The 18191-nt window shown below is 35.2% G+C and overlaps 2 long non-coding RNA genes across 2 annotated transcripts in view; one reads left to right on the top strand and one right to left on the bottom strand.

Annotated features, from left to right (window-relative positions):
- LOC121323199 overlaps window positions 1-2891 on the top strand; it is a 36044-nt gene extending 33153 nt beyond the window's left edge. Inside the window, exon 4 of the long non-coding RNA XR_005951124.1 lies at window positions 372-2891. This is a non-coding gene — a long non-coding RNA (uncharacterized LOC121323199). The remainder of the gene's footprint in view (window positions 1-371) is intronic.
- The window catches only part of LOC121323198, a 47636-nt gene that overhangs the window by 26793 nt on the left and 2652 nt on the right, over window positions 1-18191 (bottom strand). The window lies entirely within an intron of this gene.

Here is an 18191-nt window from a genome sequence, read left to right as displayed (position 1 = left end):
AGTGTTTGTTTTGTTAATTTCTTTAAAGCCATCATAAAGGTAGCAGCACCTTAATTAACTGTAGGTATAGAGTAGGTATTCATTGTTCTCATAGGATTCGGGCTGATTAAAAGTTGCATTCCCTCAATCAGATTAAGCATTATGGAAAGATACCCCAAACAGCGATGACTAGATAAGGATTTCTATTTTGTACATGCTTGTTCTTTTATAGCATATTTCATCAGATAAATGTATGCTTCAACTTAAACACCTGACACATGTCTGGACAGTAAGCATCTTATCTGCCTCCCAAGTTAGACTAAACATCCTGGTTGCTAAAAAACCTCAATGACCCTGTTATGTTGCTAAACTGCTTTTTTTTGTCTTCACAGAGGAACAGGAAACCAGAGACCTGGAAACACAGATTCAGATTTGTTGGGGTTGTTGCCGCTAAAAGAAACAACAAGAACAAAAAAGCCAAGTGGTTGAATATCCATACAGATGGTTACAGCAGGATTTCAAGCGTGATTCACAGATAGATGCACATCTGTCAGAAGATCAACCAAGCAATTGGATAATTAGACACGTGACTAAAACAAGATGTTTACAGTTTTATTAAATGGAGTGATAACCGAATATTTCAAATCCATTTTAGTGCTTCTTCTAAGCACCAGAAATGTAATCGCTGCAAAACTTCTGTTGAGCTGAAGATCTTTAAGTTAATTGTTTGCTTTTTTAAATGTATGTAGACTAAACACAACAATGTCCTGCACTTTAGGTAATTTCACAGTTAGACCACTGATGGGGTGCACCTGATGCAATACTGGTGCCCTTCTAGTGTTGAGGAGGATTATTTCTAGGAGTTGTGCTGAGGCAAGTTCATAGGCAAAAACTTAACATGCAAATGAGCTGCTGGAAGGAGTAGTTATATTATTGTTCTGTGTCAGCTATCTTTTAACTTTAGAAGTCTCTCAATCTCAAACAAACTTTCCATAGACAGCTGTTATTCCAAATCTATGGAAATGAGGGGACAGCACAGTGACTGCTCGGTTTAATGTCTTATTTGACAGACAGCACATCCAACGGCAAAAGTGGCCCTGACATCATGCAAGACTGCCTCCACAACTATCCACTTCAACAAACCACTACCTGGAATACAGTGACCAGGACTAACATTTCAAAAGAATGCTCAAGAATGCTCAAAATTCAGAGCAGAATACAAGATGGCAACATGTTAAAAGGATGTCATGGTTTATGATAGCTTCCATGTATTGCCTCCAGCTTTAATCACTGGTAAATGTGTTGTATAAGTAAACCCCACAAAAGGTACTGTAGAATCTCAAATAATGTCTCCAGGTAGTTCGTCAATAGATATGTGAAAAAAAAATACTACATTTGAAATCATTTTATATACATTCCACCAAATATAACATATCCCTTGAATAATCTAAAACACAGCAAGACCCCACCGCCCCCTCCACCCCAAAAAAAGAATACTATCACAACTACACCAGAACACAATGGACAAATTCTGGTACAATTAAGTGTCTGTAAGGGGTTGAATTATTTAAGAGCACTGATGGGATACACTTTCTTGTCCTGCCGAAACACCCGATTTTTTGCCACTGAATACAACGGTTGCAAGGCAAGGTAAGGCAAGCCTGTGGTGTACTTTAAGACTTAAACTGCTAAGTGATGAATGTGTTTTCAATTTGTATTTCTATACTTTTGGAAGGTTACAAATGCATGTGATGTTGCTTCACCAAGTAGCAAAAAAATAAAACATGGCAATCAAGACAGGCCTATAAGTAAGATGGAATCCAGTTAAAATTTAGAACGATTGCAAACATTGAAAAAAAAAAAAAAGGCCTTCAAAGATATATTTTGAAGCCATGTGCCCCCCACCCCAGAATATGTATAACTATAAACATGAAACCCCACAACAATATTGGCAACTTTTGAAATACTAAAAGAAACATGGTAAATTCAATTACAAACATTTCTCAATGTCTTCTTGACAAACGTTCAACTAAAAGTACATTCTTGAAGACACTGAGAAAGGCTTAGTCAAAATGTTTGTAATTCCATTTACAAAAAATTCTTAGTATTTTTAAACATCACATATTATCCTGTCTCATAGGGGGAAAACAAGTAGTCATTTTATTATTTCACATCAATGCACGCAGAGAAAAAAAAAAATACTAATCTTCTGGCTGGGAAATATGATCCCCCATGTAAATAAAGAACATATGTCTTATATTTGCCTAACTTTCCTTGCTTGAGTAGCGCTGAACAGAAAGAAAATACAAGCACAATAACAGGAGACTGAAAGGTGGCAGAAAGGATATTAGAACATCATGTGGTTTTAAACCTTTAAGTGTTGTGCAGTCTGAAAATATCAGTAATACAAAAGTGGTGACCTAATGACATCTGTTAATATAAGTCTTTATACAATCAAGTGAAAGTACAACATTAAAAGTTGAATGTGTCATGCAGTTATCTGCATGCATTTATTTTATTTTATTGTTTTAACAGGAAATAACCTATTGAGAAATATTCTCAGAAAGAAAAGGAAAAAAAAAATAGCCAATAAAGTTACCTAACCATAAATATTTTTAGGGGCATGCAAGTAGTAATACATTTTTTCTCTAGTTTTTAATTGTAATTGGTGTTCTTTCAGTAAAAAAAAAAAAGTGCTAATAATAATAAAGTGAAAAGCTTTGAAAAGCTAGGGAGTAAGGCAACTCCTTTACTGACACGTGTGGGTGAGACAGCCACGGTTATAGCGATTATAGTTAAACTCAATTTAAGGTACAAAGACTCACCTTTGGACTATAGTTACCGTAAAAAAATAACACAAAACTTATTTTTGAGCAACAGTATTAAGTATTCAGTAATGCAAAAATAATGAAGAATGCTAAAATGCATGTGTATAAAGATATTAAAATCTCAAAATGTCTTTAATACTACTACTACTACTACTACTACTAATAATAAATAATAATAATAATAATAATAATAATAAATAATAATAATAATAATAATAATAATAATAATAATAATACTTATAAGAGACATCCACACTCCTGTTAACTTGGGGACATTACTGAATTTGATTATTTTCAAATTGTATTAAAAGGGACAGCATATAAACAAACCAATCAACAGATAAATAAAAAAATAAATCTACAGACATACATAGGGAAATATAGTTACAGTTGCTGTCACTGTGCTAACTATAGACAGTTATTCTCACCACTAGACATACCAATGGTTTTGTTTACCAGCCAGTTTGAATTAAAATAAAGCTTTGCTTCTGCTGACTGCACATCATTATCCATGAGACTATAATCCCACTAGCAAATCCTATAGCTTCCAGAGCCAGGTCTTTTGTTTGGGATTACTGAAAGCTTAGCCTGTAACAAAGAGAAATGAGGCATTTCTCTCATCCTCTGTAATTAAGTGTGGAGAGTAATTTAGAACTAACCAGGAAAGAAATACATCATAAAGAGCTACATTTCTGATTGTGGTGTCAGACAAGACAGACACCAGCACCTCATGCTCAATGTGTGAAAGATCAAAAAGTTGACATCCACTGAAACAAAATTTCACAGCACCATGTAATACTTATTAGTTTGTATGTTGTTACTTTACATTCATATTCAGAAATTGTTGAAGAGATTCGAATTGGGTCCATCTTGGTACCCAATCAATGACATCCAGATATAAGTGTCACGTAACTTAGGCCTCATTTTTGGCTCTCAACTGACAACTTTGACAATTGAATAATTATTGATTAATTGGGCTCCAGCCACAGGGGATAAAAGCCAGGGGAGAGGCCCTGGCTGGCAGTAGGGTGTGTGTGTGTAGTAGTAGTAGTAGTAGTAGTAGTAGTAGGGTGTGTGTGTGTGTGTGTAGGTAGTAGTAGGGTGTGTGTTGGTAGTAGTAGGGTGTGTGTTTTCTGTTTGGGGTGCGTTTGTGTTTCAGTTTGCTTTTGTGTTGGAGAGTTTTGTATTTTAAAAAAAAGGAATATCTTGTTTAAAAACCTGGAACCTGACTGTTTTGTGAGTTCATTTTGATTATTTCTGTTAGAACCTTTTTTTTGTTGGCCCTTGTGCCTATTTATTTGATTATTTTATTTAATAAAATAACTTTATTTTTGCCTCTATTCTGTCTCTGAGCCTCAATCCACTCGCCAGCCTGTCACATGCCCCTACGGAATTACATTCTATTAGAGGGTGCAAAAGGGGCACGCTGCGATGGCCTGACCTTCTCAATCACAACATTTCTTATGTTTGGAAGAAGGATGGTCCTTGAGACGTCTGGACACCTTTCAGCATCTTGAAGACACCATACCCAATGGTGCCTTTGTCTTTCACAGCTGCTTTTTGTAAAGACTCTAACAAACAGTTTACTAACAAGGTATCAAATCATAAACACTTCTGAAAAAAATAAACACATAGGCCTATCAGTGAACTTTAATGTGGTAATAAGTACATAACATACGGTATATTGAATATGCCATCAAAACACAAGTCGGGTTGTTCAAACAAAAAGCTAGAAATTTCCCAAAAAGAAGCAGAAAATGCTAAAAAAAAAAAAAAAAAAAAAAAAAAAAAAGTGTGAATGTGAATCAGAGACATTGGATTGGAAATGTACAACAACAGCAAATACAAGGTGCTGAGTCATGTATTGTAAACCCGGTACCCAGTCAGTCACCTTTATCTGATTTCTATGATCGAACTACTTGGCCTGACCTTTATACCAAAGAGCTAAGAGTTGGAATCATGAAATATAAACCTGTGCAGCTAAAGAAACTGATGTTGAATTCCCCAAAAATCACACGATTTGTGCTCATCTTTGGTACAAAACTTCAACTGTAACAGTTACTTTGGAAGCCAGATTTTCCACAGTGGGCAAATTAGCCATGTAATACATTTACTATGAGGAGAGAAATTTGTCTGAGATTTATCAATAGGGGACAATATAGGGCTAGTTATTTCTGAATTTCTAAAGAACTGTTTAAAACTTTTTTGTTTATACAAACACAATTTAAAAATATTATGTTTATTATAGGGGTCTTAGTATTAAACAAAACCAAATGACCTGAGGAAAAAAAGAACATTTACGTTGTATTCCAAGTTAGTCTATATATGATCTTTGAATTACTGCAAAGTAACAAAAGCACAAGTGGATTAGAAAATGAACATAAAAACAACTGGTAAAACACTAATTTGTACCATACCCAGGAACACAACAAAGTGGAGATGATGGTATTTTACTAGAAATTGCACAGTAAATATCACACCTATTTTAGAATATGAGCACCCAACTATGAAATATATTATCAGGGTTTGTAAATCTGTTTTCAGAAACCATAGAGCTTAAACTTTGGAATACAAATAGGGAGCAGAGAATGAGCAATTAACAGGGAATGTTTCCTGTCAGTGATACACAGTCAGCACTTTCATTAAGACCAGGGAATAACCACACAATACATCTATGTGAACATCAGGGAAGTCCAGACCACATAGGTTCAACTAGCAGACAAGCCGTGACTTAAAGTATATTTCTCTGCCCGTTGCTTTATTTCCCCTGTTTAAACACTAGTTGTTGAATTTCGCAACTAGTCTATAAAAAAAGAAAACTCGACAGGAGTCGGATCACTGGTGTCTGCCAGTCTAGAAGTAAAGAAAGACTTGATTTATAGCTGTCTCCGACAACGATTCTCGCCAAATGGAATGGCAAGAACTCATGGGAAAGGCTTGGTTGATCATAAAGAAGGTTCTAAAACTTAAAAAAAACAACCTAAAAGCAAGTGTATGCAACAGTTTGAAACATCTGCTATCCTTCTGTCTGAGTACAGATTGTATGCCAAGGCATGCTCAGCTGTAAGCATCCTTTACCTCCTACTGTTAACATCTGCTGTAGTTAATTCTGCCATGTAATACTTTCTGTAATGATTAATGCTAATTGAACTTTATCACTCACTACCAAAATCGCATTACCTTTCTACACTGCATTGATATCTGTCTGAAACAATAAATCATATTAAAACAACAAACACTACACTTGTGACAAATTGCTGACAGAGTAATTCACTTGTAAATGTGTTGGGAAAATTCTATAAAAAGCATATTTTAAATAAATTTTTCAGTAAAGTTTTACTAGACTTCCACTAGAATAAGACGTTATTTGGTTAAAATATTCAATATATACTGGTATAAACTTAAATAGAGTATATTGTTGTTATGACACAAATGAGGATGGTCTTAAACATTCTATAGTGAATTCAGACAGTGTCATCACAAGTAGATCTTGCCCCACTCTCTGACTTCTTCTTACTATGGTAACAGTACCCTCTTGTTACCACTGAAATAGTTACTAAGGCAGAAAAGGGCAGAATATGTATTGTATGACAATGGGTTATATTGTATTTATCTAAATAGCACTGGATCTACATACTGCTAATATTAACTCTATACTAAAATCTGCTGCCGTTTAACCTTCAGCAGGATCATTGTTCGACTCCTTATTAATATTTTTGAATACAATATAACAGTGGGAAAAGGTTCTCAACAAAGCAGGTTTACATTACTGTTAAGATCATTACAATAAACCCCAATTTATTTAAGGATTGGTTTATACTTCAGCTGATATCATTCTGAATTCATTTTCTCTGCAACACATCTTTCTTATAATCCATACATTTTTTTTTCTAGTAGAAGTAACCTGGTGTCTATGTCCAGCAGTCAGCTAAAAGTGACAAATTCCATTCAACCTGCTTTAGTAGAGAATGACCCCATTGAGTGAGCCGCAGAATATATTTATTGTTCTGAATATGACAGTAGCAGTGGTTTACAACCATTCCTGTGCTGTGGAGGGCTGAGAAATACTCAATGCCTGCATAATATCAAAGATACCAAGCCAAAGACATGCTTTAAAATGTTTTATATACTATCTCACACATAACTCCTGCTACGCCAAAGCACTGTATGTTTCTTTTGACAAGTTACTGAAGTACAGACATTTATCAATAAAACACACGTTATCTTCAAGCAACCTTTTCTCCTAATGCAGTGCTACTGGAACATCCCCACCCCCAAATGTCCCACTGATGCTCTCTTAAAATCACTAAATATCAACATGGAGTCCATATACCATTTGGAGGCTCCATCTTGAGGTTTCTTCCTTTAGAGTATGGGCCAGATACAATGGAGCAGCCAAGCACGTATAATTTGTCAGACAAATCTGAAGCACTCTTACATTGATTTTTTGTCCTTGGTGATGTTTAGCCTAGTCATTAGACACACAAAAAAATGAACTTAATCATACAGTGTGTAAATGTATGGGGCATAATAATGTCTGCTTTTTGCCTTCTGGAAAGGTTCTGTGTTTTTTCAGGTCACTTTTTTTTTTTTTAGGTCACTCTCTTTACATGGTAGAAGTCCACACAGCTTGAAGTGTTTAACAATTGCAACCATGTACTGTACATTTCGCTACATATACAACAAGGTTTATTTAGAATGCATACATAGAATGTAGAAGGACAGAACTTGCTAAAACTCTCTTAAGACACAAAACGTTAAGAAAAAACCCTAAAACTCTACTACTATGTGTAGTACTGCAAAAAAGCAGTCAAAAATCCAATTTTATCCAACACTAAATCTCTGCTCATAATAAACACACATTGTCAATTAGTCTGGAGCCAAATTCTTCAGGAACATCCACTCTTTCAGGAGCATCAACACATAAAAATAAAGTGTCTCTCAAAAGTATTCACCCCCCTTGGACTTTTCCACATTTTATTGTGTTACAACATGGAATCAAAAATGATTTAATTAGGAGTTTTTGCCTCTGATCAACACAAAAAAAGTCCATAATGTCAAAGTGAAAAATAAAATCTACAAATTGTTCTAATTTAATTACAAATATAAAACAGAAAATAATTGCTTGCATAAGGCTTCATCCCCTTTGCTATGACACACTTAAATAAGCTCTGGTGTAACCAATTGTCTTTAAAAGTCACATTATTAGTTGAATGGTGTCCACCTGTGTGTAATTAAAGTGTTTCACATGATTTCAGGTTAAATACACCTGTTTCTGGTAGTTCCCACAGTTGGTTAGTACATTTCCTAGCAAAAATTACATTGTGAAGACGAAGGAATATTCAGAGCAAATCCGGAATAAGGTTCTTCAAAAGCACCAATCAGGGGTAGGATGTATAAAACATTTCCAAGGCATTGAATATCCCCCAGAACACAGTAAAGTCCATTATTAAGAAATGGAGAGAATATGGCACAACTGTGAATCTGTCTAGAACAGGCCGTCCTTAAACACTGAGTATCTGGGCGAGAAGGGCAAGAGTCAGGGAGGCCACCAAGTGGCCTATGGCAACTCTAAAGGAGTTACGGTCTTCCACGGCTGAGCTGAGAGACACTGCGCATAATGCAACAATAGCCCAGGTGCTTCACAAAACTGGCCTTTATGGGAGAGTGGCAAAAAGAAAGCCATTATTGAAAAAAAAACTCACATCAAATTTTGGCTAGAGTTTGCCAGAAGACATGTGAGAGACTCTGAGACCAAGTGGAAGAAGACTCTATGGTCTGATGAGACCAAAATAGAGCTTTTTGGCCTCAATGCTAAGTGCTGTGTTTGGCACAAGCCTAACACCGCACATCATCCTGAGAACACCATCCCTACCATGAAGCATGGTGGTGGCAGCATCATGCTATGGAGATGCTTCTCTGCGTCAGGACCTGGAAAGCTCGTGAGGATAGAGGGCAAAATGGATGCAGCAAAGTATAGAGAAATCCTGGAGGAAAACCTGCTGAAGTCTGCAAGAGACCTGGGACTTGGATGAAGGTTCATCTTCCAGCAGGACAATGACCCCAAACATACAGCTAAAGCCACACTGGAGAGGCTTGGAAACAAAAAGGTCAATGTAATGGAGTGGCCCAGTTAAAGCCTGGACCTCAATCTAATTACGAATATGTGGAAAGAGTTGAAAATTGCTGTTCACCAAAGGTCCCCATCCAACTTGACGGAGCTTGAGCAATTTTGCAAAGAAGAATGGGCAAAAATTGTAGTGTCCAGAAGTGCAATGCTGGTAGAGACTTCTGCAAATAGACTCATGGCTGTAATTGCTGCCAAAGGTGCCTCTACCAAATATTGACTCAAGGGGGTGAATACTTATGCAATCAATTTAGAACCATTTGTAGAGTTTATTTTTCACTTTGACATTATGGTCCTTTTTTGTGTTGATCAGTGGCAAAAACTCCTAATTAAATCCATTTTGATTCCATGTTGTAAGACAATAAAATGTGGAAAAGTCCAAGGGTGGTGAATACTTTTGAGAGCCACTGTAGCCTTAAATCACAGCTGTACCTCAAATATTTAACTTGCTCCAAACCTTAGAAGATTACACAATACCTATTCTGTCCCCCAGCAGGATAATTGAAATATTATTCTCTATACAACAGACGCTATTCCAAGTGTGGAATTCCAACTTATCGACAACCTGCATAACAACCATCATCTGAGGAATCAACTGGCTTGTACAGTTAGAATGTCCTTACACAGTTATAGTTGTATTTTTTGGAGTGGAAAGCATGCTTTTGCTATTACTAAATTGTTTTGAAGAAACTGCAAATTTATATATATATATATATATATATATATATATATATATATATATATATATATATATATATATACACACACACACACACACACACACACACACACACACACACACACACACACACACACACACACACAGGCTTACTTAGTCTTATGTCAAAGTAATGCATTACACTGCATTGTATGTGCATCCCTAATACATAGCATGTTCACAAGTGAATAAACCAGTGCTGAAAAGATGCAATTACAACCAGATATCTTATTAAATAATCCAAGCATATCCCCAATTTGTGCATATTACACATACCAAACATGTGTTTTTTTGTTTACCCAAAGTATTATTTCCACTAAAGCTCCATAACCTCTTGTAGCATGTATGTCACCCACTCTCTTAAAGCCTTTAGCCCTTACGTTCTTATCAGTCAAATGCATTTCTTATCGAAAAGTGAGTGAGTAGCCTTACAATACACTGTTATCAAATTTCTTCAGCTGAGTCCCCATGTCATTCAGAATTCAGACGGGCTTGTACTTGATTGATGGATGGGTTCTAACAAATACAACTAGGATCAAACGCTTTGCACCTCTTTCCCCATCAGAGACCCAAGCAAAAACATTCCACTATAACAAAGGCAGGATTAGGGATGCATTAGCTCTTGATCGACCACAACCTTCCAGTTCCATCAATACTTTGCACATAATAACCTGAAGCTATGATAAGGAAACAAAGAGACAGAAAGGAACAGCAGAAAACAAATCAATGAGAGCAGTAGAAAATTTGAAAGACATACTGTCAAATTGAAGAAAAATTTCAGACGAATTGCTGTGATAATGGCCCCTGACAAGAGACCAATGCATCTTCCAGGTTCATCAGTGAGGCAGCCACATTGGCTGAATAGATGGCATTAGATACAGTATGTGTGAAAGGTGGCCACCCAAAGACGATAGTGGTTTAGACAGAATGATGACACTGCCACTCTCATAGTTCTACAACCATCAATATTCCATAGTCACATATGCACATCTGAACGTAAATATACGCTGCAAATATGTTGCCAATACAAAGCAGAGTAATGTACTGTTATCTCCATTCCTTCACATTGGTCCTGTAGTTGATGCCGTTGATTGTTACAGAAAAAGCAAACAAAGCCAAACACTGTGCCACCAAAAATTCAGTTTCAACATACAGAGTTATATTTATTATAGGAAGATTCAACTGTGATCCAAGTAAAGCTAAATTAAAGTAATAAAAAAAAAAAAGGACCAACATTAAAAAAGATAAATGGAATAAACTAGGTAACTTTTTCTTAAAAGATGACAATGGGGGGTGGGGGTGGGGGGTGGGAATTAAGCTGAAATATACTGCATTATATAAAACTAATATTAACTCAAAGGTTAAGGAAATTGTAAGGATCATTTTGTTGTCTTTTGATTCCATACCTTACTTATTTTACTCAGGAACAGACTTGTCAAATTAAACTTATTTCTTAAATTGTGCATTGGCCAAATAAGGACAATGTGTATGTTATACAGATTTTGTATAGGGCAAAATCAAACTCTGTGAAACTGGCAATATAATGGGAGAATGTTATTTCCATATACAATTGTTTTTCAGTATCCTTGCTATATTTATTCCCATTTTTTAATGGTCAAGATGAAATATTCCATTGTTGCGCTGCGATACTGGAGTGTGTAGAAATATCACAACCATGCTTAAATACAAATTCAAACTTTTTATATCTTATATATTAACACCATTGCAACTTGAACTGGTCTTCACAGCCTTGTGTTAACAAGTGTATAAATCAGAGAAAGCCAAAGCAATGAGCTCTGAGTTACTAATGAATTAATTAACTTAATTCTGTTTTACCTAAACCTTTAATATGCACATGGATGAGCAGTAGGGTTGACAGAAAGAAAAAAAAAAAAACAGACATAGCCGCTGGAAAATTAATGAGAAATGAGAAAATAGTCAATGTGCGTTCTGTCTGTGGAGGGCTGACACAAAAAGAGACAATGAACCTATGAACAAACACAGTCACTTAAAAAAAAAAAAAAAAAAAGCTTAGAAACAGTGGGCAAATTCAATTACAGAAGTAATTAGAAGATATAGGGCAAGGCTGTCTTTTGGGACTGTGCCAGACAACATGAATTAATAAGAGTGAATGGAAGGAGTCTGGTGTAGTAATTAAGAGGCAATCACCTATGTCAATGAATACCTGAAAGCAGGCTGGAAAACTATTAATTCAGTGATCAAAAATATTTTTTAAAGATGATTAATACAGCAAATTCATTTTAAAAGACTAATTTCTGGAAAGATAGCAAGACAATTGCACATTATGTGCTCATTCTGGCATTTATATTGTTAATTAAATGTGATAATTTGCCAAGGTGTTTTAAATTATCGGTAAAACAGCAATGACAGCATTTGCTAAACATTCCATCTTCAGTTATTTCTTTTTTTCCCCACCAACAGATCTCACAAGTAAATAGGTAATCAAAGCAAACTTCAGCTGTAGCATAGTATTATGTTTTGTTCCTAAGGTGTCATCACATTTTAAATAAAATTATTTTGTGTAATATCAACCTATATCTAAAGCAACTCTTGCATTATTTAAACCATTCAACTAAAAAGCTGCATCCTGATTAATTATATTTAAACACATTTAATATACCATAAAAGTCCAGCTATAAAATGAAGAGGGCACAATCTGTATTATGAATAAAATAAAATAAAATAACATAAAAAAACAAAACATAAATAAAACAAAAATAAATATAATTAGTATCTGTGGCTTTAAGATGTGTTTAAATAAGCATTTATTTCACATAAAAAGTTAGGAGAAACAAATGTAATAATACGCCAGAGATATACTTTCCCATGATCACGGCCTATGCTGTCTGTTTAACTTGCATTTCTGCTGATCATTACTCAATGTCATGCAAATCCATTAAATTGCAGTATACAATAAAATTTTAGTTTTTAAATCACTGAGCAGCCTTGAAAAGTGAGTTATTTTGTCAGTTGCACCTTTATTAAAATCTTTACTCCAAACAAAAATTTGGCAAAAAAAGAGAAGTTTCAACCACTGAACAGAAATGCCATTTTTTTTTGTATGTTTTAAACAGACTTTAAACTATTACTAGATTATGTGTAAATGCATTTACAGAGACACAAACCAACTAAAATGGATGCTTAGTTTAAAAATACAGATATCAAAGCTATTGCTTGTTTCCACAGTATTTATTGTACATTAAATCATACTTACAGAGAAATTGAAAACAAAAAGTGGATTAAAATGCATTTGAAGAGCAACATCCTTAAGTGGGATTACTGCTTTTGTTATAATGATTTCCAAATTGACTTCAAAACAGTTCCATGTCCAAATGTTTGCTAAAGACACTTTTTTTTAGAAGTGAGGGAGCCAAAGTCCACTTACTATTATCAGAGAATCTGAATGAATGAAAGAGTACAGACCTGTGGGAAAGGTTAACATTTTTTAAAGGGATTTTTGAGTATTATTTTAACCTTGGAATATACCATTGAGTGTTTTCTGTCACTTAAAGAGTGTGCTGTTAACATGGGGACCTCTTATTTAAAATGATTTTGAACGGACCCGCAGCTGAAAACTTAAGAAAAGGCTAATCACAAACAAGAAAGAGAAACTCCACTGTGGTTTGTAAGCAAGGCCTGTATTTCACCACAACAGTTAAAGACCACTTTTTTTAAATTAGATATGTGTGCTGCTTTATAAAAGAGAATTGTCTGGCAATCCCCTGGACAACACTGGTTTGCAGGACCAATATAGTACTCTCAAATGTAATATTTCAGAAATTCAGTTACTTCATGGATGGGCCATGTTGACGGTACATTACTTCATCAAGGGCCACATACTTAATTCTAGTTAAATTATGCCTTTACTCTTTGATGTGTAAGTCAGATAGTAAAATAATCTATGTAGTAAGGTAATAAGGTTTTGATACAAAGTTTTCAAATGACTAATGAAGTATTTTTAAACCATTATTCTTTTGGTTCCCTAAAAACCATCTATCTTCATGGTACTGTATATTACCAATTTCCTAATATAGCTACCGAATATTAAACTACAGTTAATACAAATTCACAGCTATGAATTAAGAACATTTCTAAAAATTTACATTTAAAATTCGTAAAACAATTTCTTTCAATCCTCACAAAAGCTAAAATGTGATTGAAAACAATAATAAATGTTTTCTGCATCCCAACAAGCATTGAAAGCTATATAACCCTTCTACAGTTCCTTGCCGAATATCATTAATATGTGTAAAGATGTAATATCTTCCACTAAAAAGTAAAATAACAAGTACAAGCAGTAGTATGTAACCTGAACCCTAAAACACCTGTCAGAGCTTGTCTTGTACGACATCCCTATAGCTGTGTAGTGTGCCTGTTAAAATTATCTGGATTAGATGATGCTGCATCCCCCAATTTAAATGGTGCAGTTCATTGTTAATGAAGCATAATCAAAGAACATGCATACAAGACTATGTACATACTGCACTGTGACTATGTTCTTTTTAACAGTGAAGTATCTGTATTTATCTGCAATCATGTTGTTTCTTGTTAGTATTTTACCATTAACATTGTTTTCATTCCCTTCAGAAAATAATCTTTTTTTGTCTTTGTAATTTTGAAGCATTTTGTTTATATAAGAAATGTGTTTTTTCTTCCTTTTTTTTTTTTTTTTTAAAGTGCACTTTTCTGCACATTCACATTGATGCTAACAACCAGACACAACCTAGCAGTCAGAAAACACATGTGTCTTACACCTAATTTGATCCCACATTTAAAAAGAAAGACTTACTGCTAACCACTTCACAGTCTCCTTTGGGTAAAATGCTTCAACTTCGGCTACAACGGGCAAATTGAAAAAAGCTCTAAAGCTGTTATTTCCCCATGAAAAATATATCTGCCCTCCAAATAACTGTCAACCAAGGTGTCTTTCAGTAACAGCAGTGCCCTTAGTCCTTACAGCAAGCTTTGCTGTCTGACTGTGCTCTCACAAAAAGCAAGTAGAAAACATTTACTATGACATTTAGGAAAAGTGCAGAAATGATGTAATAAAAAGCCATTTGATTTGGAGTCCCATCAACAAAATGAGGCAATAACAGATTTTAATTGACCACTGTATACTATATGGAAAGAGACTAATAACAAACAAGGTCCTTTTTACTAATCTAAAGTACAGTGCTTGTTAAAACCTCTAATTTAAAAGCATGCTAGAGTTAGAGGTTAAAGTTAGCATCACTGTTGCCTCCTGCAGGAATGACAATGCCAAGCTCTATCCAAAGGCACAGAATAGTCTGCATTAAATATAGATGAGTAACACCCAAGTGGTTATAATCCTGGGCCACTTCATCCTATTGTGAAACTAAATAGGGACAGTAGCTCTTCCCTGAAGTGTATATTATTTATTTAACTTAGATTGTAGGAAAACATGTAAATTATGGTGCTACCATTAAATAATTGCATGCAGTTACCATAGTTTTGATTATTTGTTACATTTTAAATGCAGCTATAAGGCTGGAGGCACAATAATTCAAATTGAATCCTATTATGTTACAGTCTAATTTTTCTCTTTATGTATGTTCTGTGATTAAAAGGAGTATTTTTTAAAACATTGCATGATTTTGAGTACATTATCACACTCACTACTAATAGCAATATAGACTGTTTGGTTTATTCTAACCTAAATGTATATTCTGTATTACTCACTTTAAGCGATGTTGTAAATTATATCATCCTCTTTGTGAGTGTGGGTAACACTGCAAGAATGCAGAGAAGCATGATAAATAACTATCAGACAGCTAAACCACTACCGATAGTTATTTTGGACCCCCCCCCCCCCCCCCCCCCAGCTACTCACACACACATACATACCAACAACCCTCCACCATCGCAAATCACTTTACAACAACCCTCCACCATCGCAAATCACTTTACAACAACCCTCCACCATCGCAAATCGCTTTACAACAACCCTCCACCATCGCAAATCGTTTTACAAGATATTGAGGAACAATGCATAATACATAACATACAGGGCATAGTACTTTAAATACAGCAGTAAAACAACAATGCAAATACATTAAATATAGGCATAATACATTAAATAAAAGGCTAGGATGTGAATTCTAACCATTGTGGATGTGTGTGTCAAGCAGAATTAAATGAATAAGATGGAGTGAAAAACCTGAAATAGCAATTTAGACAACAGATAATAACAGACATCAGGCTTAGAGAGCATTGAAAGCAAGAGAGAACAAGTGGGTCTTGAGAGTTGATTTAAAATGGGTGATTGTGGGAGCTGCACGCTCTAAAGCTGGGAGAGAGTTTCACAGAGTCGGACATATGAAGCTAAAAGAGCACTCTCCGAGTGTGGTGCGCTTTTGCTTGGGTATAACAAGCAGGTTGAAGTCAGAGGACCTCAGCTTGCAGGCAGGGACATAGCGGGTCAAAGAATCTACACACAAACCACAGGATTACATTAATTAACAAAAAAAATCTATCTGCATAAAACCAGACTCCCTGTACTTTCACCAAGTCAGAATTAAAATTAAGGAGAATTAAGGAGATGTCCAAGTAGGCTTTGCTTGCACCATGTTTTTTCCTTATTTGGCTGGATAGGGCAAGAGTCTTGATAGCCTGAGGCAGACAAAGATGAAGTGGTTAATACAGAGAGATATTAAGAGACAGCACTGTAAAACTAAAAGCCATTGAAGTTGGACCTGTAAACACATATTTTCATTTAAATTTCTACAGCAGAGAAAAAGCAGCCAGCCAAAGCACCTCTACGCAGTTCAATACAGCAGCTCTGGGGCTTATAATACAACAAACCGTCTTCTAACTGGCACTCAAAGTAGCTGTAGTTGTCTACAACATTATTTACAGAATTTCACAGAACATCAATCTAGTACATATTATCACCTTGTTCCACTCATGTCAAAAATGTCACACGAACTGTCTGCTTATTTATTTTTCTTAATGCTAGAATCTGTCTGCTTTTCACAGCTCTCTCTCTTTCCTTTTCTCTCCACTCAAGGTCAGTCACCAGTGTCATGCCAAATAGCTCCCTTACCGCAGACAGTAATAAATAGGGAATATAGCAAATATATCTTTGCTTTTTTGCCTTCAATAATGGGTGTGTGTGAGAACTAAGACTCTGCCCCTGACAAAACAAAAATGAATGAAAAATAAGAAAAACAAACAAGCCCAAAATAACCCAATAAACCTGCAATGTGATGTTGATATAGTTCCAAGTACTCAAATCTAGGTTTGTACTTGAAAAGCAGACCCAGAACTAACAAAATAGAAATATATTTGCATTTGCTTCTCCTAAAAGTATTCATTTTTTGTTCTTCTACCACTTATTTATACTAAACTTTACAGCCCAGTTTACAGCACTAGGCTATACAGTACTTGGTACACAAAAGCTGGTATTTTTCTGTAAATATGAAAAGATTAATCCCATAACTTAATTACGTCACATTAATACATAATTAAGATCCTTTTTAAAAGGAATACCAGTGGAAGGGCAAAGGTGCATTTTCTAAAGGAATAAATAATGCTAGCCCAGTTTAGATTGACTGCCAATGATTGCATTATTCCATGGTCCAGAGTAAAATGCAGGATTTGTGTTTGAGTCTCAGCCCTGAGTTCACATCACCAAACCACCTCCACAAATTGCATTTATTGAACAGCTAATTTAGCAGTCTCAGTTCAGAGAGGCCAAAGGGAAGGAGAGTGTGAAGAGAATGAATACAAAGCCAGGAAAACAAAGGCTGCTCCACTGAGGTTAGGCAGAGGTGCATTTTAGGGATCTTGGAGAAGGAACCCTGGATTGCTGCTGCCTGCCTGCTCTGTATTATCAGCCTTAATGAGCATCAACATATCTAGTTAGGAAGAAACACAAATGGTGTATTGAACAAAGGGTCCAGTTTTAAGAATATATATATATGTCAAATGAACAACAGTTGTAGTACACCACATTTAATCCACAGCATCATACTAAATGAAGAGTGATCTTGGATTAAAATAAAGTATGTATTGCTTGCACATTTATTTATAATAACAAGATAGACAGTTTTGGAGTAACAATGTTAATGCTGAACACTGAAATTACGCATTTGCTATGGTTTAGGGCTTTTGGAACCTCTTTGAATTTCATTAAAAAACAGAATGCCAAATGCACAGCTGAATATGGGCTGTACCTCAATTCACCTTGCTCCCCGTGACAGAAATATGCTAAGCTGTTATGGAAGTGAAATGCTAACGAAATAAATATATCCTAGTAAACTGCAATGTGCAACAACATCAAAAAATCACTATATACTATATATAAATCATTATATACTATAACCTACTTTATGAATTTTCATTTATTGAAAGTCAAAGGTACTTCTGAAGCAGATGCAACAAATCACACAAAACAATGATGGGAAGAAATACAGGATAAAGCACCACAGTTTATTCAACATGGTACTTGTATAGGAGAAAACTATAACTACCTGACAAATTGCCATGACGACAAACA

Source organism: Polyodon spathula, chromosome 11, assembly GCF_017654505.1.
Source record: "Polyodon spathula isolate WHYD16114869_AA chromosome 11, ASM1765450v1, whole genome shotgun sequence".
NCBI classification, from domain to species: domain Eukaryota; kingdom Metazoa; phylum Chordata; class Actinopteri; order Acipenseriformes; family Polyodontidae; genus Polyodon; species Polyodon spathula.
This window is presented reverse-complemented; position numbering and strand designations above follow the sequence as displayed.